This window comes from Papio anubis, chromosome 15 (genome assembly GCF_008728515.1).
Source record: "Papio anubis isolate 15944 chromosome 15, Panubis1.0, whole genome shotgun sequence".
Classification (NCBI taxonomy): Eukaryota; Metazoa; Chordata; class Mammalia; order Primates; family Cercopithecidae; genus Papio; species Papio anubis.
The window spans coordinates 64,185,039-64,211,330 of record NC_044990.1 but is presented as its reverse complement, the minus strand read 5'-3'; the positions used below and the strand labels follow the sequence as shown (position 1 = coordinate 64,211,330).

Sequence of the window (26,292 nt, the reverse complement as noted above, 5' to 3'; positions counted from 1 at the left end):
GCTTATTCCTTAACTTTTGTCTTTACTGTAAATCAATAAGGTTACTAGCCTTTTCATTACCAGCAGTCAAAAATTTTAGTTTCTTCCTTGCCCTCCTTTGCCTGTTTCCAGATTTTAAATAGCAACTTCAAGATCCCTTGTTTATTTGGAACTGTGTGCTAATGCATGCTGACTCGTTCCCTATTTAAATCAGAGTTTTGAAAACTGTCCTAAGATCTATACTTTCCTGATCTTATCTACTGAGCAGTACTTCTGAATATGCATTACCTGCTTACAGAATAGAATTTCCTGTCAAATAGTATTCTGTTTCATCATCTATCCTTCCCTGAAATGCTAAATACTTGTTTATATTCTTTTCTGGTCTCTTTTACGTTCTCTTTAGATTTCTTCCTTTTTGATAGCTGAGATTATTCCATATAGAACCTGCGTCACTTCAACATTACTTGAGCTTTGGTTTAATTAAATCATTTAAGAATTTTAATAATAGGTTGCTAAGGTAGGTGCCCTCTATTTTAATAGGTATTGTTGGCGGTCTACACACAAAATATTCAGTCACTTTTCTTGATAATAACTAGCATAGTTCCTTAGATCCATAGATCAATGAATGTTCATATCTCTATCACAATCATAAATTTAAATTAGTCTAAATCAAGTCATTCTCAGTGCTTTGGTAAATGATGAATTTGGAATAATTTGTTGACACATTTTTGGCCAAATAAATGTGTGGAGATGTTTGTGGAGCTAGAGGTTTGGGGTACAATGTGTGGTTACCTAACACTTACAAAACAGACAAAAATAAGTTACATTGTCTTTTTTCTGGATGTGGTCACAGTTGATTGTAATATCTAAAATTACAATCTTTGTCTACTGATGATTAGAAGGATGACCAAAGATGGATACCAACTAACTGAGAAAGAAGATGGGAAAGGAAGGTATAACCTGGGGAGGAAGAATCTGAAACTAAACGTAAATAAAAAATAGAGACATGATTTTAAAGACACACTCTAGTAATCAAAAACCCTAGACAAATTATTTATGAAAAGAAATGTTATGGAATATCTCAGGGTTTCTAATTATTTTATCTGCTATTTAGAAACAATAAACAAAATTCAGCATTAATACATGCATTAAAACTGAGGTCGGTTGACCTTAGTTCTTTTCCATTTTAACATCTAAAATGTACTGCTACTCCCTGATTCTAAAATTATACTATTGTATGGAAAAAAAACTTCTAAAATTATTTATGTAATAACCAGCTATGGAATTTTCCTGCACGTTTTAGATTTAACAGAAGCCCCTTTATACAAAATAATTGGGAATAATTCTTGCTTGGTTAATCAATACCATTTATCAAGGTGAGAATTATAAAACATCACATAAATATGAAATATTTTAATTGAACATAAAGAGCAATTTGACAATCATTTAATCCAAGGCTCTAATACTTTCTTTTTCTCTGATTATGATAATCTGCACTACTAAATATATTGTCTACAATATTCAGTTTCAATTTCCTTCACTAGCAGTAAGAATGTAATGTTATCCTCCTAAATATTACATTCTCACCTATCCCAATTTTGACTTGGTTCATAGCTAATAAACTAATTCGTTGATACTGTTCTTAAAAGTACTTGCCTTATCAATCTCCAATTGGACTCTTGTTTAGCTTTGTTTTTATATTGAGTTGTGACAGTGATAAAGTTTTATAGTGATAGTGATAAAAGTGAGTTGTCAATATGTCAAGGGCTTTAGTCTGTATGTTTTCAGGGGCAAGTGTGGTGTGGCAATTATTCTGGTGAGTTTATTAAATGGATGCTAGTTAAGAAGATTTACCATAGTTTTTATTTTATGTATATCCTATATAAACAAAATACAAATGAATAATGGATTATCTAGGGTTCTTAAAGTAACTTGCCATTAAAGATATTTAAATACTATTTTTCTAATAGTTAAATATTACCTATGTTTTCTTCCAAATTTATGTAGAAATAATTTGGGGTTTGTTGGCTAAAAAGAGCACACTTTTTGTTTACACAGAATATAATAAAGATACAATTTTTGATTTACAAACATCACATGATTATGAAATTATGACATGAGAGTTCAATATAAAAACTGCAAGCATTCCAATGCTACCATTATTAGATGGGATTAAAGTTGTTATTGTGAATTACTTGTTTTAGTATTTATACATTTGCAGATTTCTTATGTTTTACCTTCTGTCTTTCCTTCCTCTTTCTCTTTCTTTAATGCCAATTTATAGAATGCAATGTTCAGTTCATTATTTTGATTTTTGCCTGCTGTTATAAGATTAATTCCAAAAAACTATAAATTTACATATTCTGGGACCAGAATATGGGTAATGAAAAATAAAATTAAATAAAACTGTTGGATGCTTTATTCTTTCTTTAGGCTGATATATTCCAGAACTTTCCAAGTATTGAGCTGACACACACAATTATTTCATTTAATTTTTAACTTCATATTTTTTCAAAAAGTAGCCTATGGCTATGAAGTATTTTACTATATGCTAGATACAGTTCCAAGGAGCTTAAATATATTAAAAATTTAATAGTTTCAACATTGACATGTCATTTAGGTTTTATTTTTATCGTTATTTTACAGATATGCAAATTTAAGCAAAGAGGGGTTGACCTACTTGGTCAAGCAGCAAAAAAACTAGGTGGAGTCATGACTAATTCTCAGCTAGTCTGTCTTTAGAATCTGTACTGAATCACTACGCTAAGTATTAAAAATACATACAAAAATAAAAGGAATCAATATAATTTTGATATTTTACAAATTAAAATAGTTTTGAAGCTTAAATCCATTTTTATATTTGCATGCATAGGTGAAGAAAATATCAATATTTTCAAATTTTTCTTCCTCCCTCTTCCATTGTCTCCCTGAAGCTGGTATGCAAAAAGAATTTGTGGGATGAGAAAAAGAATTATAAAAAATAATGGTAAGTTACTGTTACAATCTTGAAATTTCAGATAATGTAAGAGAAAAAGAAAGCCTTAAAACCCCATGTTGTTTTACTTAGAAATTGTACTGAATGAACAGAATCTATCAGAACAGGAATTCAAAAAATATTCCTAAAAGTAGAAAAACAAACAAAAATATTCTAATAGTCTCAAAGTAGGCCTACATTTTTGGCAAATATAAAATCATCAAACTCTAGTTGAGTACGTAGAGCACACTCTCAGATATGACATGCTGATTACAACATTTAGATGTTTATGGCTAGCTTCACAAAAAAACTTAGTTATGTGTTTGTCTTCTCAGCAGAACTATTTCGAAAATTGCATTTAAAATTTATCAGCAATATATTTATTGAACACTATTAATCATGTAAATTTCAGTTCTCCTGAATTTTAGTAATAAAAATCTTCCATTGATTAGAAATTTGCTATACCTCTTAAGAGAAACAAAAATAAAGCAAGACAATAACCTCATAGTAGTAGAGTTTTAGCTTAAAACTGAAATTCAACAAGATTGTGTTGTTAGTGAACAAAGACATAAAATTCATAAGCCCTCTGTGATTGTCCTGGTATTACTACTTGGGAGTGGCTTTTTTTTACATTTGCGCTTGCAGATTCCTCATCCATAATGTGTGGTTATTCATACAGAGAGAAATTATTTCCCAACCTTTTTAAATGTATAAAAAATATTAAACATATGTTCATAGAGCCTTATTAAAAAACAGCTATATTTGTCTCTAAAATGTTCTAATTAAATGAAAAATACAGAAATGTGAATTCCATAGTAGGATTTTAACTGATTATTCTATTGTCAATAAACACATATTTGTATAAAACTTTGTAAATATTGGTCAAATATTTTCAGCAAATGTAGTATTACATCAAATAATTTAAACATACAAATCAATTATGAAAACACCAACTTCTACTACTTCTGTTAATCAATATTTGGCTTAAACTTTGATATTAAATAATTTTTCATTATAAGAAATATTTCAATTTAATTCATGTAATTATTTAATTATATCGACAAGGCATAAGGCCAATCAGCACTTTGATAATCACTCTACTTAACAATTACATATTCAATTTATTGTTTGTATCAGAAGGAAATTAGAAGCATAAGGAGAGATTTGGCAACTTCTTCTCAATAGAGGAAGACATGGGAATCAAATATTTTCCAAATATATTGGACATTCTTCTAAGTACCAGGATATTGAGAAAACAGAATTATAGAACTACTAAAAATCTTAATATTCATAAAAATCTGAGTATTCATTACAGGAGTTAGTCACTCCAAATTCAAGCTGATTTCATCAATCACATAAATGAAGGTTTTTTGCAATATTAACCTTGCAATATTAACAGGATTTTGTGGTTCAGAACAATGGAGATAATAGCACTTTTCTGTTTTGTGTGGGTTAGACTGTACTTGTGTTGTCTTTTGTTTTCATTGTCTTACTTTAAGACGAGTAATGATAAACTAAAGCATGCTCAGAGAGAGCAACTATGTTAATGTGGGGACATGAATTTACACTACCATGTATGATGGACACACTCATATGGGAAAAAGATTTATTTTCTATGTGGTACCAGATAAATGTCAGACAAAGGAGTAGAAGTTTAAGAAAGAATATTCTCTCATCAGTTCCATCTTGAGCTCAGCTTTGTCCATCAGAGAAGTGCAATAATTCTGTGAGCAAATAGATTTTATGTGCCCCTATATTTGCTCATAGAATGATGGAAGAAGGAGAGTATTGTCTCTCCCAGTAGAAAGGAGGGAGAATACTCAGTGGAATATAAGGAAAATAGAGAAGCATTAGGTCAAGTATGTGTTTCTTGACATGGTTTCATGTTTAAAGCACACAGTAACATGCTCGAGCAGCATCAGTGAACAGCAGATACTATTGTATATAATGGAAGAGTGGCACGGGTACCAAATAGATTCAGCTGAAATTGATATAGTGAGGGTTGGGAGAACTGAAAACAGGAACCTTTTCTGTAGGCACCAGTGGAGTACCCCTTGGGAAATTCCAGAGTCTTTGAGTTGGTATGTATTAGTTTCTCATTGCTGCTATAACAAATTGCCACAAATGTGGTGGCTTAAAACAGTTATTATCTTACAGTTTTAGAGGTCAGACATCTAAACTGGATTGGTATGGCTTTACTTCTGGAGGCTCTAGGGAAGTATTCATTTCCTTGCATTTTCTCCTTCTAGAACCTGCACACATTATTTATTCTGTGGCCTTTCCACACTCAGGTCTCTGCTTCCATTGTCACAACTCTCAAGTGACACTCCAGCCTTCCTCTTTCATTTATATGGCCCTTGTGATACACTGAGACTTTGGATAACCCAGGATAATCTCACAATCTTTCTCTTTCCCTCTCTCCCTCTCAAGATCTTTAACTACATTTGCAAATTTTCTTTACTATGGAAGGCAGGATATTCACAGGTATCCAGGATCAGGACATGGATATCATTGGGCTACCATGTTTTTTCCTACCATAAGGGCTACACATTTTAGAGCTATTCAGACAAATTTCCTTATTAGCAGAGGCAGGAAAATCACATAAATATGATTTTGAATTCTTAAGTAAAATAATATTTCAATAGGAAAACAAATTACAGAAATATTCTGTAAAAAAATCCAACAATATACAACTTGCACAATGGCCAGGCACAGTGGCTCCAGCCTGTAATTCCAGCACTTTGGGAGGACAAGGAGAGGGATTACTTGATGTCAGGAGTTTGAGCCCAGCCTGGCCAACATGGTGAAACCCTGTCTCTACTAAAAATACAAAAATTAGCCCAGCATGGTGGTGTATGCCTGTAATCCCAGCTACTTGGGAGGCTGAAGCTTGAACCCGGGAGGTGGAGGTTGTAGTGAGCTGATATTCCGCCATTGCATTCTAACCTGGGCAACAGAGTGAGTGAGACTCCATCTCAAAACAAATGAAAAAAACTTGTACAAATATATTTGCAAAATAAATATATTAATTTAGTTGATTTCAAGTTAATTGTATTTCTCTTCTGAAAATAATTACAATATAATTTGCTAATTTTTGCTTGAGCTATTTTTTTAAACCTACCCTGACACATATATCTTGGTGAAATTAAGTTGCTGACACTTTAAATAGGGCCTTAGGTTCTACTTTTAGTCAATCCATTATCTATGTATGCAGGGCAGAGCTGGACTATGTAAAGGAAAGGTAAGTATAAAGAAGAAAGAAAGATAAAGGTAAAATCACATTTCCATACTTGAGAGAAATCCATAGCAATGAGGAAAAAATGAATTGTTTATAAGGTAACTTGTAAGAATGACTTTCACAAGGGACATCTTATATTTTTTAAAGAAAAAAAAAAGTTCCTTATCTGTTGTTGTTGAAATGAGTTTATGCAGTAGAAACAACTATATGAAACCCAGCACCGATGTCAGCTACTAAACTCCATCACGGGCTTCCAGAGGACGTTATAGGACCTATCTCTTCGTCTGTTGGCTCACGAAAACTAATTTGAGAAAGAAATAAACTAGGGGCATATGGATTTGAACAATAAATTCTTAATAAAAGAGTACATGAGCTTGAGGAAATAGTTTGCTTGAGCCGGCTGTTTTGTGAAAGAAAGCTGAAGTTCTGAGCCAAAGCATTTAATGACTACATAAATAGAGCTGAAAATGTCTGTTGAGCCAAACCTTCACCCAAGAAACAGGGTGTAGAAAAAGGTATGACGCTTTCCATTACTGTTAAGCAAAGCCCTGCTCAGTCAACCATTCCATTTGCCCCCTCATTGAAAAACCACTGTGTTAGGTCAGTTCCGATCCAATTATACTGAAGTGTTTGAGTTTAGGTTGATGCTAATTCATGAGAATGGAGAGGGGACGCAGTACTGTTCTATAAGTCAGTGGTTTCATTTTCTAAATTTTCTAAATTTTCATTTTCTAAATTCTAAATCATGTGAAACAAATTCATTAAATACATAATAACTTGTATGGTAGACTTTAAGAGACACGTTTTAACAATGAAATAGGTACTTGTGTCATTTTTATGCACCACTTCAAAATCCTCTGTCCTCGCCTTTTGCTTCAGCCACTGATAAAACCATTAGTTTCACACAGCCTTTGCAGACAAAACCAAATAGCACCTCTGTTAAGGCCAACACTGCCTTGAGACTTGTGATCTTGACATGTAGATATCTTGAGAACTGTTCTACACTTGATCTGATGCAACCTAGAAATGAGCCAGCAATTAATTCTGTAGGGTTATCCTTGAGAAGGTGAAAAGGAGCCAATGATAAATGTTTTTCCCCTCCATTCTAGACAGCCTATTCTAAGACACATTTTATACAAATTCCCAGAAATTCACCAAAGATCCAGCATCGGTCATTCATTTTAGGGGTCAACTAAAATGGTGCATGCTTGTATTGACTTTCTTCTTCCCTGTTTTCTTCCCTAGAACCTTTCCCTTTTCTCCCCAAAATTTTGTCCAATATTATTTGCTTATATGAAAGTCTTTGTCTCATGCTCTGTTTCAGGGAACTAAGGCTAAGTAAGATAATATCTTTCTAACTGAGATGGCTTAGCTAGAATGGATTAAAGCAAAAAGCATCGATTACTCCCAAACTTGAGTATCAGGTTAAGTTCTGACAGTTTGTGACTTTGGTTTTTCTATGTTCATATGTGGAATAGACTCAATCATATGTGCCTTATAAGTTTTATGTGTAGGAGACTTGAAAAGAAGCCAGACAGATAACATATGGTAATCAGTGTATAAAAAAGACATGGATAAGAATAAAAGACACCTATAACTCTGAATTTCTATGCTTAAAGAAAAAAATAATTTCTTTTTTTTTTATGCTTAAAGAAAAAATATTTTGCCATTGAAACTTCACATACCTCATTCAGGGTTTTATGCAAACTACTTTATACTCTTAGAAATTAAGATCACAACACTGATATCCCCATTTTCAATGGTAGATCCACCTGCAGACCCTGTTTGCCTGAGTATCACCAATGGAGACTCAGTTGGAAATGCAGAAATCCCCCACCTCTGCATTGATATCGCTGGGAGCTGCAGACTGGAACTATTCCTATTCGGCCAGCTTGCCAGCCACCAATCATCTATATTATTTTGTTGTTGTTGAGACAGAGTCTCACAATGTAGCTCAGGCTGCAGTGCAATAGCAGGACCTCGGCTCACTGCAGCCTCAGCCTCCAACCCTCAGGAGATCCTCCCATCTCAACCTCTCAAGTAACTGGGAAGATAGGCACATGCAATGATGCCTAGCTAATTTTTGTGTTTTTTGTAGAGACAGAGCTTTGCCATGTTGCCCAGGCTGATCTTAAACTCCTGGGCTTAAGCAGTCTTCCCATTTCAGCCTCCCAAAGTAGTAGGATCACAGGTTATGTTCTTATTCTTTATGCAGAACTTTTGAGACAGCTTAAAGCAAAAGTAGATTCAATTAATATAAATAGAAGTAGCAAATCAGAAAAAAAGAAAAGTTACCATGTCTGAGTTCCACATTTGTCTTTGATCTTCTTAGAGGAAAGAAAAATTAAAAAGGAATCCTATCATTTATAGGTTTCATTTGATCATAAAAGAGAAAGAAGTCTAGTGTTAAGAAATATAATGCTTTTTTAAGAACTTCAAAATACTATAAAATAAAAATGTCACCAAAATTTTATGTAGCAATCATTGAATGAAATAATATCTTCTAAAATAGCTTTACAATAATTGAGGTGATACATACTGAATTCCCATCTAGTATAATATCCCTTAACTAAGAGAATTAAACACATCTCAATCCAGGTGAAATTGTGATGAATTAAATGAATGCAGTCAAATGATCCATGCATATATTGTAATTAAATGCACATGTACAAATGAGATATAATGTCACAGATTTTAGCTGCTTTGTTCAAGAGCATATTGGAAATAATTTATGTACATACTTCATATTCTCATTCTTTACAATATTTTAAATATTCTGAGTCTCTTAGGTAATCGTATTCATTCCCATTCAGATTTGGTCAGAAATAGGATATCTGGCAATTCCAGGTATTACCTGGAGTGTTTTGTGTTTTTAATAAGGGTATACACATGCTTTGGAAACCAGATGGGCAAATGATAATGCTGGCATTAGAAGCCCACCCAGGATTCTCAACTAAATGAGAAACTACTGCCAGTTGTCCAGAATAGTAGCTCCAGAGTAAAACAACAAAAAAATTTTTTTCAAGGGACTCCTTTGGATCTACTCAAACAGGAAAACTTGCATGCTTCTCGTAATTCTTGTATCATGAAAAACATAATTTCATCTAAGAAAATGTCAAAGGGGAGCATCCAATTCAGCAAATATATATAAGTCTTACTTTCTATAGTACACTGTACTCAGTGCTTAGAAAGCTCAGGGTTTGGAGGCAACACACAGACAGCCACAGCAACAGTACAGATTGTAATGTTAGAAAATACAGAGTAGTGTGATAGCACAAATGAAAGAAGACAAATTTAATGTCTTCATTAATGTCTTAAATATTTATAGGCTTTATAAGAGTGTAAGAAACATAAATAAGAAAAACAAGTATTAACAACTAAAATTATATAACATTCTGTAATACTAACAATCTTTTTCAAGATATAACACATAAAGACTTTATAATATAACCATTAGAATCATTTATTGCCTTATTACCGATAAAAGACAAAGCGATATCATTTCTTCACCTCCTGCATAAATAATTCACTTCTCTGAGATATTTGTTCAAAATGTGTTTTCTGAGGAGTTCTTCCTGACAACGCACCCTTGCACTCCTTGTCCAGCCTCATCCCATTCATCTTTCATGATTACTTATAGCACTAATCACCCATCAGATATTATATTACACACCTGTTTATTCTCTATTATACGACCTACAAGATAAGCTCAAAAAGCAGTTTGTTTCCAATGCTAGTGTCTGGCATTTATTAGTTGCTCAATAAGAATTTAGTCAATGAATAAATTAATGCACTACCTGACCTCCTAATTTTGTCTTAGATTGCTTTTGGAAAATAAAACCAATACTCATTATATAATAAAAATTTTGTAAGTAAACATATATTCCACTATGTAAAGAAATAATATATAGAAATCATAAATTCAGAATTTAACATAGTGAACTAAGTCTATATTTTGAAATAAAATCAGAAATTAAGATAGAATAGACATAAACATATTTTTACTGGAGTTTACTAAACTATTTTTATGAAGGCATGTTTCAATAAAAGATACTGCAACTTGAAGGCCTTGAGTCTTGATAGAACAATGAGAATAAGAGATGACTGGATTTGTCACAAGAGTTGCTTAGGCAGATAAATTTAGATAAGAACATCCAACAAATCCTTCAGTTAGGGCTCAGATGAGGCATAACTTTGTTAGTTGCTGAGAACTATATCAGGTAAATCAGAAAATCTCCTTGTCCTTAAAGTAGGGCATTATATTAAATATAATTTTAATTTAATGTTCATTCCTCAAACATAAACAGTATAAAATTAAATCTAATATATGAGATAAGCTGTAATTAAAGCCTTTTCAGAGTGCCCAGACTTGTAGTCAATTAATATTTGAAAGTTATTATGAAAAATGTTCTAAGACACAGTGATATCCAAAGTGAAGACAATGGTGGTAGAAATGGAGCCTAACCAGACATAAGTGAAAGATAATTCTGAGCAATTGACATAGATGACCAACTTATTGCTAATAAGAGAAAAAGCAGTTCTTGTGACTTCAAGAGCTCTTTGACAACTAAATGGGTAATATGATGCTACCAATATAAATACAAACTCAAAATAGAATATGCAGTGGAAGTAGGTAATTAGTTTCATCTTCCTTTAACTGAGGTTAAGGCACTGTTTTCAATTGGGGATATGTATCGGATTGACTTTAAAACTTTGCATTCAAATTTAGTAAGGAAGGAGTTCATAGAAATATACTCCCTTGGGATTTTTATTTTTTATAATGAAATACAATCATTCAAAATCACACAAGTGAAGCTGAAATGGAGAGGACAAAAATTGCATGCCAAACGATGTCCCAACTTTTGGTACCTCATTCCTGATATCCAACTTTATTTCAATGCTACTAAATACTCAAATAGACAATTCTAATAAAACTTAAGAGGACAGATGGAAGTTCTATCAGTTACTATATCAAATTCCACTTACAAAAAATATTTTAAAAAATTAGTTCAATTTTTCACACATAAGATACCTGCTACAGCCCAATAGCAATTAATTTTCACTACTGATTCCTATCATCATGAAAAAAGTATAGTGAATAATTGAGAATTGGTGAAGACGTACCTCAAGCAGATTTGGTAAATAGATATTGATTAGAGGTCCAAACAGTAACAGGTGAAGAGGAGATATAAACTCAAATGTAAACATTTTTGTAGCAAATTTATGTAGGTTTTTTGTGGGAGAAGGGAGCAGGTCTATTTTTCTGTTGAGGTCATTGTGACTGGCCTTAAGTAATTGTTTTATTTAAACTTGACATTGATTTACATGAATTCATATAGCTATAGTATTCCAGATGCTATAACTTCTTTTGTTAGGAATCATGATTGAAAGATATAACAAGGCATTTAAAATAATCCATGTAATTTTAATTCCCTAAAGTTTAAATATTAGTCAAAGAAATAAAAATAAAATAAATTTGCTTTAAATTTTATATTTTTGAGATAGAGTTTTCCTCTTGTTGCGCAGGCTGGAGTGCAATGGCACAATCCTGACTCGCTGCAACCTATGCCTCCCAGGTTCAAGTGATTCTCCTAATTCAGCCTCCCAAGTAGCTGGGATTATACAGGCACCCCCCACCATTCCTGGTTAATATATAAATTTGCAACATTAGAGATACATGTCATTAATCTACATTGTACACTTTAACCAAACAGCATAGCAATTGATCTCTTGGTAATTCTTTATATTTTTATAGGCATTAAATAAATGGCCAACATGATACATTTTATGTTCAAGTGAGACTGTCTCACTCTCTGCTTATTAATACTGCTGATGTTCTTCCCATGTTTGCTTCAGCCAGATGCCAACATGGGGCTCTCACACTTTGTAGTTCTCCTCTGCATGTCACTTTTTAGCCAATTGGTTCTTTAAAAAGAGAAAAACAGTAAGTTACCATTTTAAGGTCTACTTTTTACATGTAAAGGATGGAAAATTCTGATAAATGTAGGTCTTTATTGAGAACAATAAACAATGAACAGGAAAAGTCTATCCTTCCACACAACTATATCCATAGGTGTCCCTAAACAGGTTGGCTGTAGGTTGCTTCAAAGTACTGATGATTAAAAGAGAGCTTTCATATCATGTGAAATTGTTATGATCAGCTTTCTCTGTCATAAATATAATTTGTATTATACCATAAAATATCTAGATAGTATATCTGTTTAATGGTATAAACCAGCTATAAAGAATGATGTAAGATTTTTAGCTGGACATGGTGGTGGGTTCATGTAATCCCAGCTACTCAGGAGGCTGGGGAAGGAGAGCCCACCAGTTGAACCTGGGAGGTGGAGGTTGCTGTGAGCGAAGATTGCACTGCTGCACTCTAGCCTGGGGGACAAAGCGAGACTCCAGCTCCAAAAAAAAAAAAAAAAAGTAAGATTTTATTAGAGAACACCTCTTTCCTTGGATTGATACAGAAGATTAATTCTTTCATACTTTGGTAATTTTTTCTATAATTTGAAAATACATAACTAAACCACAAACCTTTCTATAACACCATGACAACTATAAAAATATTTTTCAAAATTAAGATGTCTTTTTTGAAAAAGTTTGAGAAATGTCAGTATTTTCGAGAATACTGAAAGACATTATCTTTTTATTCCTCAATTATGACAAATGTTTTAAAACCTGGAAGATTATTCAAAGTTTATAATATAAACACAAATATGACATTATATTGGAAGAAACTGGCTCTGAAAAAATTTTTTTGCCTTGATTCTTCCATAGTTTTAGAAATCAAGTTACTAAGGGAGAAAAAAAATCAATATGTTAAGATGATTCTTTTAATTCAATAGCCATGAATAAATGAAAAAAATATAAATATTGGTTTTCAATAAGGAGTAAAAATATTTAATCTAAAACATATGTGAATAACAAATTCATAGAATTAAACATTAATAGAAATAGCCAATTATACACATTCCCTTTAAATTTTAGGGATCTGAGATCCAGAATGATTTTTTTTTTTTGAAATGTATCACAAAGTTTATTAGAACAGGATTGGGAATTATATTGTCTCACTCAAATTATGATGAAATATCTACCATCAAATTTATCACATGTAATAATGCCAAAAAGTGTAGGAACCAATAGTCTTGGAAAATGTAACCTTCTATCATTTTATTCTGGAAAATAACCGTGGGACCTCATCTTCTGTGGCTTCTGCCAGTGAAACATACTTTCAGAATTGTTTTTTGAAGACTGTTGATCGTCACTCCCATTAGCAAAAAAAAAAAAAAAAAAAATCACTGCTTCAACATTCCCATGAGCTTTTTTGTTATTGCTCTTGCATATTTGAATGCGTTTTGGTTTTGGGGTGTGTCTACATTATCATGAAATTGGGAAATTTACTTGGACAAAATGAAGAACAATGCTAATCAATTTAGTAATTACAGGAGGAAATAAAAAACAAGAAGAGATGAGTCAATATGTAGTTACAGATTTGTGTTTATAAGAAATAAATCACTAAAAGGTACAAATAAACTTTATTAATATTTTAAATGGAGTATATCTTCATGTTTGGGATAAGTTTGAGTTTTGTAGATCTTTAGATCAATTTTCTGTCTTAAGCACAAGTTAACAAAGTACACATTCAGAGTAAAAAGACATTCTTCTCCCTCCCCTTCACTGGAATATCCAGGTTTCAACATTCAGGGGGATCACGTCCAGGCACGGTGGCTCACGCCTGTAATCCCAGCACTTTGGGAGGCCGAGGCGGGCGGATCACAAGGTCAGGAGATCGAGACCATCCTGGCTAACATAGTGAAACCCAGTCTCTTTCTACTAAAAATACAAAAAAAAATTAGCCAGGCATGGTGGTGGGTACCTGCAGTCCCAGCTACTCGGGAAGTTGAGTCAGGAGAATGGTGTGAACCCAGGAGGCAGAGCTTGCAGTGAGCCGAGATTGCTCCACTGCACTCCAGCCTGGATGACACAGTGAGACTCTGTCTCAAAAAAAAAAAAAAAAAAAATCAGGAGGATGACTATCTGTAGCCAGGCATGCTGCCCTGTGGGGTTTGCAGCCTTCACAAATGCTTTATGGGAGAAAAGGATATGAAAATAGTTTGCTTTCATTTGCTCATCTATATACATTTCTCTTAGACTATAATGTCTCCTCAAATATTTATCCATCTTTGCAGATTTGTAACTGTAAATATGAAACCACCTTTGCAGAACTGTAACAGAAAATTACGACAGTGAAAGAGATATGCCCTAACCAACTCCATCTGTTTTTAACTTCCGAGCTGTCCTTGCCCATTCAAAGGCCAAACTAACTTTGGGTGAAACTTAGTTTATAGTTTAACTTTGAAACCAAGACAATGACAGCCAGTTCTCAAAAAATAAGAATGAATGAACAAACAGAAAAAAACTTCTTCTCGCCTGAGGACTAAACTGCCTTTGTAGGACTAACAAATTAGACACAATATTAGAAATTATGGTTTAGGAGTCACGTAGCTGGAGGCTACATGATTCTGACCTTTCCCAAATTGTTCCTGAGGATAAGGTCAATATCGTAAAACCTAAGGTCAGCACTTGAGATATGTTGAAGATCCTGCACTTGATGGGTTAGCTGGCACCACCCAGATCAATAAACTGGTTTGCGTTGTGGCCCCCACCCAGGAGCTGCCTCAGTGCAAGAGGACCACTTTGACTCTCTATGATTTCATTTCCAACCCAACCAACAAGCACTCCTGACTCACTGGCCCCCCTACCCATCAAATAATGCTTAAAAACCCTAGTCCTTGAGTTTTCAGAGACTGATTTGAATAATAACAAAACTCCAGTCTCCCATACAGTCTCCAGTCTCTGCTTTCTGTGAATTAATCTATTTCTCTATTGCAATTCCCATCTTGATAAATCAGCTCTGTCTAGGCAATGCCCAAGGTGAACCTGTTGGGTAGTTACATTTCCTCAAATATTTATCTACTATGTTCTTGACTGAAATGTCTACATATATTTGTAAAAATATGCATGTAAAATTATGAAAAACATACTTTAGGAATGATGGTTTTTGAAAAGCAATATTTACCTTTCATTACGTTCTTGCCTGTGCCCCACCTTCTGAAGGATGATGTCATAGAAAAGCAGGAAGCCAGCAAGACTTCTGCATCTAGATCACTGATACCTATGGTTACCGGAGGAAAAAAATGCTCATGTGTGAAGATCATCTTTCACTGGAATTAAATCAATACAAGAATGTTTACATTGCATGATTGTCGTCACCACTGTATAAAATATGGCTTGTTATGGAGCTGACACAGTGCCTGATACCTTGTCCGTTACAAGGCATTCCAGTTTTTCTCTGCTCTCTTTCACTTCATCTCATTCCTATAAGCAGAAGAGTCAAATGAACAACAGAGCATGGCAGCTTACAAAAGGCAGCTTCATGTTTTGGGACGCTCCCAGGATAGGAAGAAACTGGCCAGTGTCACATCAGCTTAATCTATGTGTGGCAGTATCTCAGTGATCAATCCTATTAGAGTATAAGTACACATATTATTTCAAATAGAGGTAGGGTATGCCTGGTTTGCTGTAATACTGTTTAAGGAATAATAAAGTTCCCTTTTAAAATCAGGAACTTAACAGAAACAAAAAGGAGCTTGAATTTGAAAATCAGGAGGAAGCGAGGACACTCTGGGAGATAAAAAAGACAGACTACAAAAAAATCACCATGGAATTTCTAGGCAAAAGAAATAGAAAGATCTTATAGTCCTTATTTTACAGAGATTTTGGGGCCATAGTTTGATGAAGCAAATCAATAGAGTTGGTCCCCCAGGATGCATGCCATGTGACTTTTGGGGTCACTTAAACTGTTTTACTTTTTCGTTGTGGAAGACAAATATAGTTTTGTTATAGGAAAAAACAGGTTCATTTTCCTGCTGTGCAGCAACAGACTGATTACATTGAGACAGCAGGGTTTGCAGCAGAGAAAGAGTTTAATGATCACAACACAGCGAGTGAGGAGATGAAAGGAGACTCTCAAATCCATCTCTCTGAGGAGTTCAGGCTGCAGTCTTTAAAGGGATTAGAGAAGGCAAAAAGCTGGAGGATTGAGATAGTCAATTGGTCAGGGTCAAGGGGATAAAATCATCAGGGGTGTAGAAACTGCATTTTTTGATGAGTCAGCTTCTTGTGGAGTCCTTCAGACCTGCTGATGTCAGTGGGATGTGTCAGGCCAGCTGACCTCAGTGGGGTTCCTCAGAACCGCTAAATTAGTTATTTTATCAGTGTGCAAGATCTAAAGAAATATCTCAAAGGGAAAACAATGTTTCATCAGGTTGGTGCAAAAGTAGTTGTGGTTTTTGCTAAAGGTGATTGGAAAAACCATAATTTTGTACCAACCTAATGTTTACATTATCTATCAAAGAGTTAAGGGGAACTATGATCCTATAACAGGGTCTACATGATTCTAAGACAATAGATACCAAAAAACTGGGAGAAAGCAGGTGAGAGAGTTAACTGACTCAATCATAAATACTGAATGTACTGTAGCTTTGATTTATTTTGTCTCTCCCTATCTCTTCCCTGATTAATTCTATAAAGTTTGTGGGAGTGGTTTCAGCTTTCTTCTTGTAAATACAAGAATTTGGGTTTGGAATTTTGGGAATATGCCTGACATGGCCAGGCTAACATGTCTAATTTTTATATAATATATGCTAAAAGCAAATCGGTTAAGGTGCTAGACAGAAAAATAAGATACAATTTGAATAATGCCTATCAAAATACATTTATTCTTTAAGAATATTAATACAATTTCTGATGATTGTTCTCAAATACATAATTTTCTTTTCTTGTGAAAGCATATTTATTGTTATTTTGGCCAACTTGATAAAACATTTTATTTCTAATAGTTTGCATACTGGTTTTTAACAGTTTTTCCAATATTTTTAGGTACATAAAGATTTATATCTTCCCTTTTCAATCTTTGAACATTTTTTATCTTGTTTACCTTAGTTTGATTAGTACTTAAAGTATTTCTTAAACATGATTAAATATGCTATTTATATTTTGAATAAAAACCCATCTATTTCCATATTTATACTATTATCTCTGTAGTATGCATAATAGATATTTGTGACTCATTTGGTCAGTTTTAAAACTTATTTGGTTGCTTTAAAATCTCTTATTTTCAAGATGTGATAGCCAAATTATATTACAAAAAACCACTATATGAATATGGTTGATTTTGAGTATGTAATAAAATTGGAATTTCAAATGCACAATTGTGTCTCACTGAGTTACAAATATGTAGGGGTATATTTTTAAAATTCTAAAGCATGTTCTTACTATCCCTATATTCGGGATTTTCTTAATTGGAAGTAAGATACTAATTTATACAACTGTCTCGTAGGTTAAAGGTTGTGATTTTTATATTTTTATGTAATTGTGTTTATTGACAAATAATTATAAATAACATTTATGGGCTACATTTTGATGTTTTAATTTATGTGTACATTGTAGAAAGATTCAATCAAGCTATCAACATGTCTACCACCTCAACTTATCACTTTTTTGTGGTAAGAATGAAAATCTATTCTTTTATCAGTTTTGAAATACACATTGTTAACTGTGATGACTATGCAGTCAATGGATCACTAAAAATTGTTCCTCCAGTCTAACCAAAACTATTATTTGATCCAAATTTCCCCTTGCTTCATTACTTTCTCCATTCTCCACCAGCCTCTGGTAACCACCATTCCATTCTCTGCTTCTGTGAGGTTGACTATTTTATATTCCACATATAAGTGAAATAGTGTGATATTTGTTTTTCTGCGCTTGGCATATTTCACTTGTCATAATGTCCCCCAGTTCCATCATGTTGTCTTGAATGACAGAATTTCCGTCTTTTAAGGCTGTATAATATTCCACTGTGTACAGCTAATATTCTTTATTAATTTTTTCACTGAGAGACACTTAGGTTGGTTCCATATTTTGGCTACTGTGAATAATGCTGAAGTGAACTTAAGATTTTAATGTACTGATTTCAATTTCTTTTGGCTACATATCCAGAAGTAGGATTGCTGAATCATATAGTAATTACATATTTAGTTTTGAGGAAACTGCATACTCTTTTCCAAAATGGCTGTACTAATCTAAATTCCCGTCAACAATGTATGAGGTTTCTCTTTTCTCCATATCTTTACCAACACTGGTTATCTTTCATCTTTTTGACAATAGCCATTTTAACAGGTAGGAGGTAGTATTTCATTGTGGTTTTAATTTGCATTTTCTCAATGATTAAGCACAACTTTAACCATATACTTTTTGAAAAAATAATTTTAAAGTGAAAGTGTAAATGATTTTAAGTAAACATTATTTTTCAATTAGTAAGTATATTAACCATGAAGAATGTTTATTATACATAATTAGAATAATACTGTAGTGTTTCTAATACATTTGTGTGAGTTAGACTTTTTAAGAAATTTTCACTTCCCTAAAAGAATTACATTGATAACACAACAAAAACTTACGTAAAACCTCTGAGTAAACTCACATGCTTGCCAGTGATTCAATATAAAAACTATATTAATGCCATATATAGTCAGATGGCCAAAAACAAAAGCCCTCATATCCTTTAAATCTATTTCGGTTGTATAAGTTCAAGTGCAATCATGGTTGCTGTTTGATTCCCCTCCAGTTTCAAACAACTTACACTATCCACAGTTTTCTTTATGTAAAAGAGAAATGAGGTTTCCATAAGTATGGCAATGAAAATCTCATTCACATGTTCCATATGAAAAGGCAAATAATTTCCAGAAGTTATGGCAACCACGTTTTCATTTTAATATCAAAATGATCTAAAAATGTTTCTTTCAAACATGAAAGTTTATATTAAATCCATATATTACTACTAGATATAAAGTTCTAGATCATTTGATACCTCACTGTTAAAAGAATAACCATGCAGTAATTCTTTGACATAATACAAATGTGCAAATATATATTTTCACAAGTGGCATAAAAGATGACATATGCCATGTCATATAACCCATGTTATCTTATATGTCATTTATGCAAATATATAAATGTCACACAACAAATGTAATATTTTCTTTGTGGTTCTTTTTTGGGGACAGTGTCTCACTCTGTCACCCAGGATAGAGTACAGTGGTGCAATTATAGCTCACTGCAGCTTTGAACTCCTGGGCTCAAGCTATCCTGCCTCAGCCTCCTCAGTAGTTGGAACTACAGGCAGGCACATATAACCACACCCAGCTAATTAAAAATTTTTTTTTTTTTTTTTTTTTTTTTTTTTGGTAGAGAGGAGGTCTTGCTATGTAGCCCAGGCTGGTCTCAAACTCCTGGCCTCAAGAAATCCTCCTGCCTTAGCCTCCCCACATAGTAGGATTACAGGCATGAGCTGCTGCACCCAGCCCTCTATGGTTCTTGAAAATAAGCATCTGTGCATTAATGTAGGAATTTTATTTTAATATATTTGGGTTTTTCTCCTATAGCTATGAATCGTCAGCATGAAACAACTGATTTTTAGTCACGTGAACAAAGATGAATGATCAAGTGGAATCTGTAAAATGCATGCACACACAAATACACTCTTCATGAACATAGCCATCAATACAGAGTTAACTGATAATATTTGGAATATACTTATGTGTGATTCACTTTGGCTTTTAGTTTTGCATATATACCGTCATGTAGATATAAATATGTATGTGTGACAAGTAAATATACTCCTTGGGTTAACAATGGAGTTATATCTCTATAAAACCATCCTAAATTGAAAATACCTTAAATCAAAATATCATTAATACACCTAGCCTACTGTACATTATAGCTCAGCTTAACTCAGAACACCGTTAACTACAGTTGGGCAAAATCACCTAAAACAAGGCCTACTTTATATCAAAGTGTTGAATATCTCGTGTAATTAACCGAACACTACACTGAAAGTTAAAAACAGAATGATTATATAGGTTCTCAAAATATGGTTTATACTGAATGTACATTGCTTTCACATCATTGTAAAGTTAAAAAATATTTAAAGCAAATCATGGTAAACTGGGGACTTTTTCAAATAAACAGATTGTCTTCAAATTGCATACGCTTTCTCACTTCTCCACAAACAGCAAGCATATCTTATCACCACTCCAGGCTGACTTCTCATTTCTCTGAGAAAAGGAAGCAAGCTGTCACCACATTGTGACTTTTCTTCAGTTACTAAGAAAGCCCTGTCCTGGTTTCTTCGAAATGCCAAAATGTCCACATGTGGACTGGATCAATATCATTTTTCCTAATTCATTTTTATCTTCCATTTTCTACTTTCTTCTATTTTCTCAAATGGATTACACATATGCTAGTGTTCCTGTTAAACATAAAACCATCAGCCAGGTGATAAAGGTTCACAATCAGGTGATCAGTCTTCACATCAACAGTGATAGGTGAGATGGATAGTATGCGTTCTTGATCGGACAGGATGACAATACTGCTTTATATCCGTGGTCTTCCTCTCAAAACTCATAACTTAAAACTGATCATGAGGAAAGACAGCAGACAAATACCAGTTGAGGTACATTCTACAAAACACTTAATCATGACTTGAAACTACCCAGGTCACCAAAAATCAGGCACTTTGAAAAGGTCAGTCAAGACGACCCCAAGAAGATGTAAAAACTAAATGTAATATAATATGCTGCAACAGAAAAATGTCCTTAGTCAAAATCTAACAAAATCTGAATATAGATTTTAGTTAATAATTTATTAATATTTGTTCATTAATGGTGACAAACATACCATAGTGATTTAAGATATTAACATGGGAAACTGGATGTGGAGTATATGGGAATTATTCTACTGTCTTTACAATTTTTATGTAAATCAAAAATTGTTCTAAAGCTTTTAAATATTAAAGATAAATTAAATGCTACAACATATAAAAACAAATTACATCTCTTGCTATGGAGAAGACCATTGTGGACTACACCAAATCTCTTGATCCATTCCATCTTCTTCCCAGGGACACAGACTGCATTTCTCAGTGTCTGTAGTTGTATAAGGGACCACGTGCTTAGTTGTCACCAAAGTGAACAGAAATGTGTCCATTTTGTTCATAAAAGTTTAAAAGCCAAGTGCAGTGGCTCACACCTGTCATCCCAGCACTTCAGGAGGCTGAGGTAGGAGGATCGCCTGAGCCCAGGAGTTTGGGACCAGCCTGAGCAAAATAGCGAGATTCCCATCTTTACACAAAAATAAAATATAAATTAGCTGGGCATGGTGGCACATGCCCATAATCCCAGCTACTTGGGAGGCTGAGGCAGGAGGATCAATTGAGCCTAGGAAGTCGAAGCCGAGGCTGCAGTAAGCCATGATTATGCCACTGCACTCCAGCCTGTGCAACAAAGTGAGACATGATCTCACGGAAAAACAAAAGAAAAAATTAAGAAGCAGGATGCCTCCTGCATATTTTCTTTCCCCATCTGTCATCTGGGACGAGAATTTCCAAATGAGGACACAGCCACTCAGTGAAAGTAAGTAGATCTCTATGTGACTATGAGGAAGGCCACAACCAGGTACTATCCTTTGGGTTTTAGAAAAATGAGAAATAAAGCTGTACATATATATATATATATATATATGCTGTACTTATATAGAAATAAAGCTGTACTTAGATATATATATATATTAGGGTTACAACAGCAGGGATACCTACCTGCAATAAGGCTGGATCCTACGTACCACTTCAGATGCTGATTCATTTATGTTCATTCACTTCATACTCCTGTTTCTACTCTAGTTTTTCTAATTCTCTCTTGACCTTGGGCCATGTTATCTTTTGGCCTCACCTCTAACACAGTACTTCTTTGTGAAACACATCAATAGAGTCCATTTTTAACCATACTAACTTCATAGTAAACCAATAATTTTTCAGTCCTCACCTTACAGCCTGGGTGCCAGCATTTGGTATGGTTCACTACTCCTTTTTCCTTTAAATTCTTTCTTTACTTTATTCTTATTCTCCACTTACCTAACTTATTCCTCCTGCCTGCTACTTTTGTTTCTCTTTCTGCATTCACTCCCTTAATTTACCTCCTCCAGGCTCATGTCATTAAATACGATTGCTTTGTCAATTGATCTTAAATTCATAGTTTAAGACCATTTCACCCTTGAAATTCAGGTTTTTATATTCACCTTGTTAGTAAAACATTCCACCTGTGTATTTAACAAAACCTCAATGTTAATATGTCTAAACACAAACTTCTGACTTCTGACCCACATTGGCTTCCTTAAAGGTTTTGTTCATTCCAATTAATTACAAAGCTGTTATTCCAATTGTTTAGACTTTAAAAAATTGGAATAACCCTTAACTATTTTCTTTCTCTCACATCCCACATGTAGTAGTCCATCAGAAAATCCTGCTTTTTATTTAAAATATATTAAGGTTTTGACTTCTGTCAAGGTCATCACCAGGACCACGACCAGAATCCAAGGCAAAATAATGTTTCACCTGAGCCACCATGTGACTAGTATCCCTAATTTTGCCTTTTTTTAATCATTTCACTCTTCACACAGAATTAACCTTCTAATATGTCATTAAGATCATGCCACATTTTCTGCTCAAATCCATCATGGTCAACTTCTTATCTCACTCAAAGTAAAAGATCTTACAGTGGGCTACTTGGCCCTCCAGAAGTTCCTTTTGCCCCATTGTCAAACTCTTCTTGTCTCTCTCAGTTATTTCTTTAAATACTTCAACTACTTTTCCTATTATTTACTGTGTACCTTTCTTGCACTTATCAGAGCAAATTTCATCGTCAGGCCTTCTCCTAGGTTTCTTCTGCTTATGGAGCTCCGCCCCCATGTATTTATTTGGCTTACTCCCTTGCCTTCATGTCTTTATGCAACTGCTGCTTTTATCAGTGAGTCCCCACCATATTGTTTAGAAATTTCACTTCCCAATACTCTCCTCGCCCCCTTCTTTGCTTCTTTTTTCTGAACCCATATTAACTTCCATGTTGCTATAATCATTAGATTTATTTGGTCTGTTATAGTTTGCTTACTGTTACATCCCCAGAAATAGAACATATGAGCATAAAACATAAAGAACGTACAACTTGTTATACGGATATTTGAATACAATATAGACCCTTTTCAAATCAAAAGAAAACATGCCGGAAGCTCATTAGAATAATTTTCTACAAGCTGATTAGCTCCTGCTGTCACTTCTCTTTAGGTGTCTTGAACATTTTAGAGTAATTGTTCTTACTTTCTACAGGTGATCTTAAGTGTCTGTTCAGGTGGAATGTTTAATGAACAACAGATTGTGTCTTTGACTATTAATATCCCAATCTATTGGGCCTAAAATGTTCCCTGATGGTAAATGGGCTCCTGCAGCTATCACTTTAATTTTGTCAGAAAGTTACACTTATTTTTCTAAAGTTGTGACTGATTTCTATATCCATTTCTATTTTTTTATAATCTTTTTAATCTATCTGAAATGACACAAAGATATCATTTTAAAGCCTACCTTATTTTAGGCAACATGATATAATTGAAATGAAGTAAAACTGTATGTGTATAATATATATTTGTTATATATGTGACAGTAAATATTTCCATAAATGTAGAATTACAAATATATACATATAATGCATATATACATATATATACACACACATATATAACATCCTGAACATAAAGAAAATGAGTTATACAGAAATACATAAATGAGTCATATATAAAGCAGTAAGTTATATATAAAGCAGTGAAATATATATATATATAAAGTGGTTCATATAAATTACAAAGTGACAACACTTTAATCGACTTTGATAGTCTAGAAACTCTCAACTTGGTGAATAATTTGTGAAAGGTGTTCCAGATAGTAGGAACAACATCTAAAAAGGTTGAAGACAAATTATGTGAGATGAAGGACTTTCTCTTCTGGAATACATGATTTAATCACAAAAGACCAACATATTTGTCTAAAAACAACAAGAAAAGCTGTTTGACCACAAAGGCGGTGAGAATTGAGGGGCTCAGAGAATGGATACAGAAAGAAGACTTTGAGGTGAGCTTAATCTTGTATTCCACTTTCTTCCTGAAGTCAGCTGTCTACTAGTAAGCCACACTGTGCAATAACTTAATGTGATTAGAGAGCTGTATACAAAAGTACTAGGTAAGCTGAGCTTTCAACAGTCTCATGGGCTCAAAGGATACAAGTATTGGAATACATGGTCAGAAAGGCATTTAGAACTTCAAATGCTAAAATTCTGAGGAAAAGGGACATATAAAGTTCAACCCAATATTCTATATTCCTTCTTGCCTTGAGGCATATACTGATTTCAAATCAACACTAGGTTAGAGGTAAAAGGTTTTGTAGATAGTGTTGTCTAAGAGGCTGAGAAGAGAAATCGAAAGTTTGTTAGGATCAAAGTGAAAAGAAAAGAACAATTTCAGTTCAAGGAGAATCAAGGATGAGAAGCACTGGAAAATACCAAGGATCTGAGTTGGATCCATTGAGTTGCTATGCCCTAGGAATAAGGGTAAATTGGAAATAAACGCACTAGAACTTAATACAGCAACTAATTTTAAAAACTGAAAAGACAAGCTTAACAGAAATTTAGATGCATAAATAGAGTTGAAAGCTGTACTGGAAGATAAGTTAGTAGAAATAATACAGATGGAAGCACAATGGGGAAAAGATACTTTCAATAAATGCAAAAAGTTCAGCATTTACACACAAGAACATATGGAAACAACAAAAATAACCCTGGGGCAGACCAGAGTGGCTAGTTTTGGAAACAAAAGATGGAAAGGGAAATTGAGATTAAACAAAAAAGTATAATAAGAGATGATTAAATTTCAACTCTCAAATGGATAAAATTTGCTGAAATTCAAAACCAAAATAGTTGTAAGAGAATAATTAATAAATTCTACTGAACACAGTGGAGAAAACAATGAATTGTATCTGGAAATGTAAGTAAAATCTTACCAGTTGAGTGTTCCTGAAGAAAGGTCGTACACTGGTTAAATTCCGCCATTTTGCCTCTTAGAGTGCTGAGATCTTATCTGGAAGCTGCTGATCACCAACTTCAGGTGTTTTCTAAAGCTGCTGATCACCAGCTTCAGGTGTTTTCTATCTGTTGGGAGCCTGCCTTTCATTGGTAAAAGCTGAAGTCAATTATGTTAGAGAGGCAGTTTAACAGCTGCCTGACCATCACCTGATGCTCTCTGGCATTCCTGGTATGTGTGGGAGGGCCTCTCCTGCCCTGCTTATGTCTGCCTGCCTACTCTAACAGAAATAATGGTTTTATAATCAACTGTATATGAGGCTATACCATCAATATTGAAATATGCTACATAAATAATATATAAATGTCCAGCTTTGAGGGAATTCTTTCATCTTGCAAGTCTAGACTGATTCATTGTTTTTCAATGAGCAGGCACAGGACTTCATAGAAAAAGAAGTTCTGGAACTCTTTTTATCCATAGCCTTTTCAGTTCATCAAAATTGAGTCAATCATTATTCTAGTTTTTTCTGGCTTTAGTCTTGCTGCTTATTCTCACTTTTTCTTCAAAGGATCTACACGATCTTCTTTGTTATAACTCTGACTCTCCTAACTCCTGACACAATACCTAAGGCCTCCTCTGTCTCCTGGATTAACTGGAATGTCAATTCTAATATTACCCTCAGTTCAGACCTGCTAATTTGAACTCAGACGGCAAAATGTTTTACATATAAATTTTTTAGTGTATATGTTATTCAAGCTAAGGTTGGTTAAAAATGTATTTTTTTGGCAAAGTAATTAAAATGTTTAAAAATAATAATGCATGAAAAGTTACCTGTTTTTTAAATGATTTCTGAGAAATATACATATATTTATAATACTTGTTTTTATAACCATATATAGTATTTGAAAAAAACAAATATAATAAGAGTTTGATAACATTATTAGCATTACTACTATAAAAATATAGTTATAAAAAATAATTAAAATATTCTAAAATTGTAACTGTTTTAATATTTTCACTGTATATTAGCATATAGTTTAATGTGATACCTACTTTACATTTTGAGACATACAGA

The 26,292-nt window shown here is 33.6% G+C and overlaps 1 long non-coding RNA gene across 1 annotated transcript; it reads right to left on the bottom strand.

The window, feature by feature from the left end:
• Positions 1-11,765: 11,765 nt before the first annotated feature.
• On the bottom strand, positions 11,766-25,973 carry LOC110741718. The gene is made up of 3 exons (XR_002518452.1): positions 25,198-25,973; positions 15,280-15,375; positions 11,766-12,116 (listed from the first exon to the last, which is right to left on the bottom strand). It is a non-coding gene; the product is annotated as an uncharacterized LOC110741718 (long non-coding RNA).
• Positions 25,974-26,292: the final 319 nt, after the last annotated feature.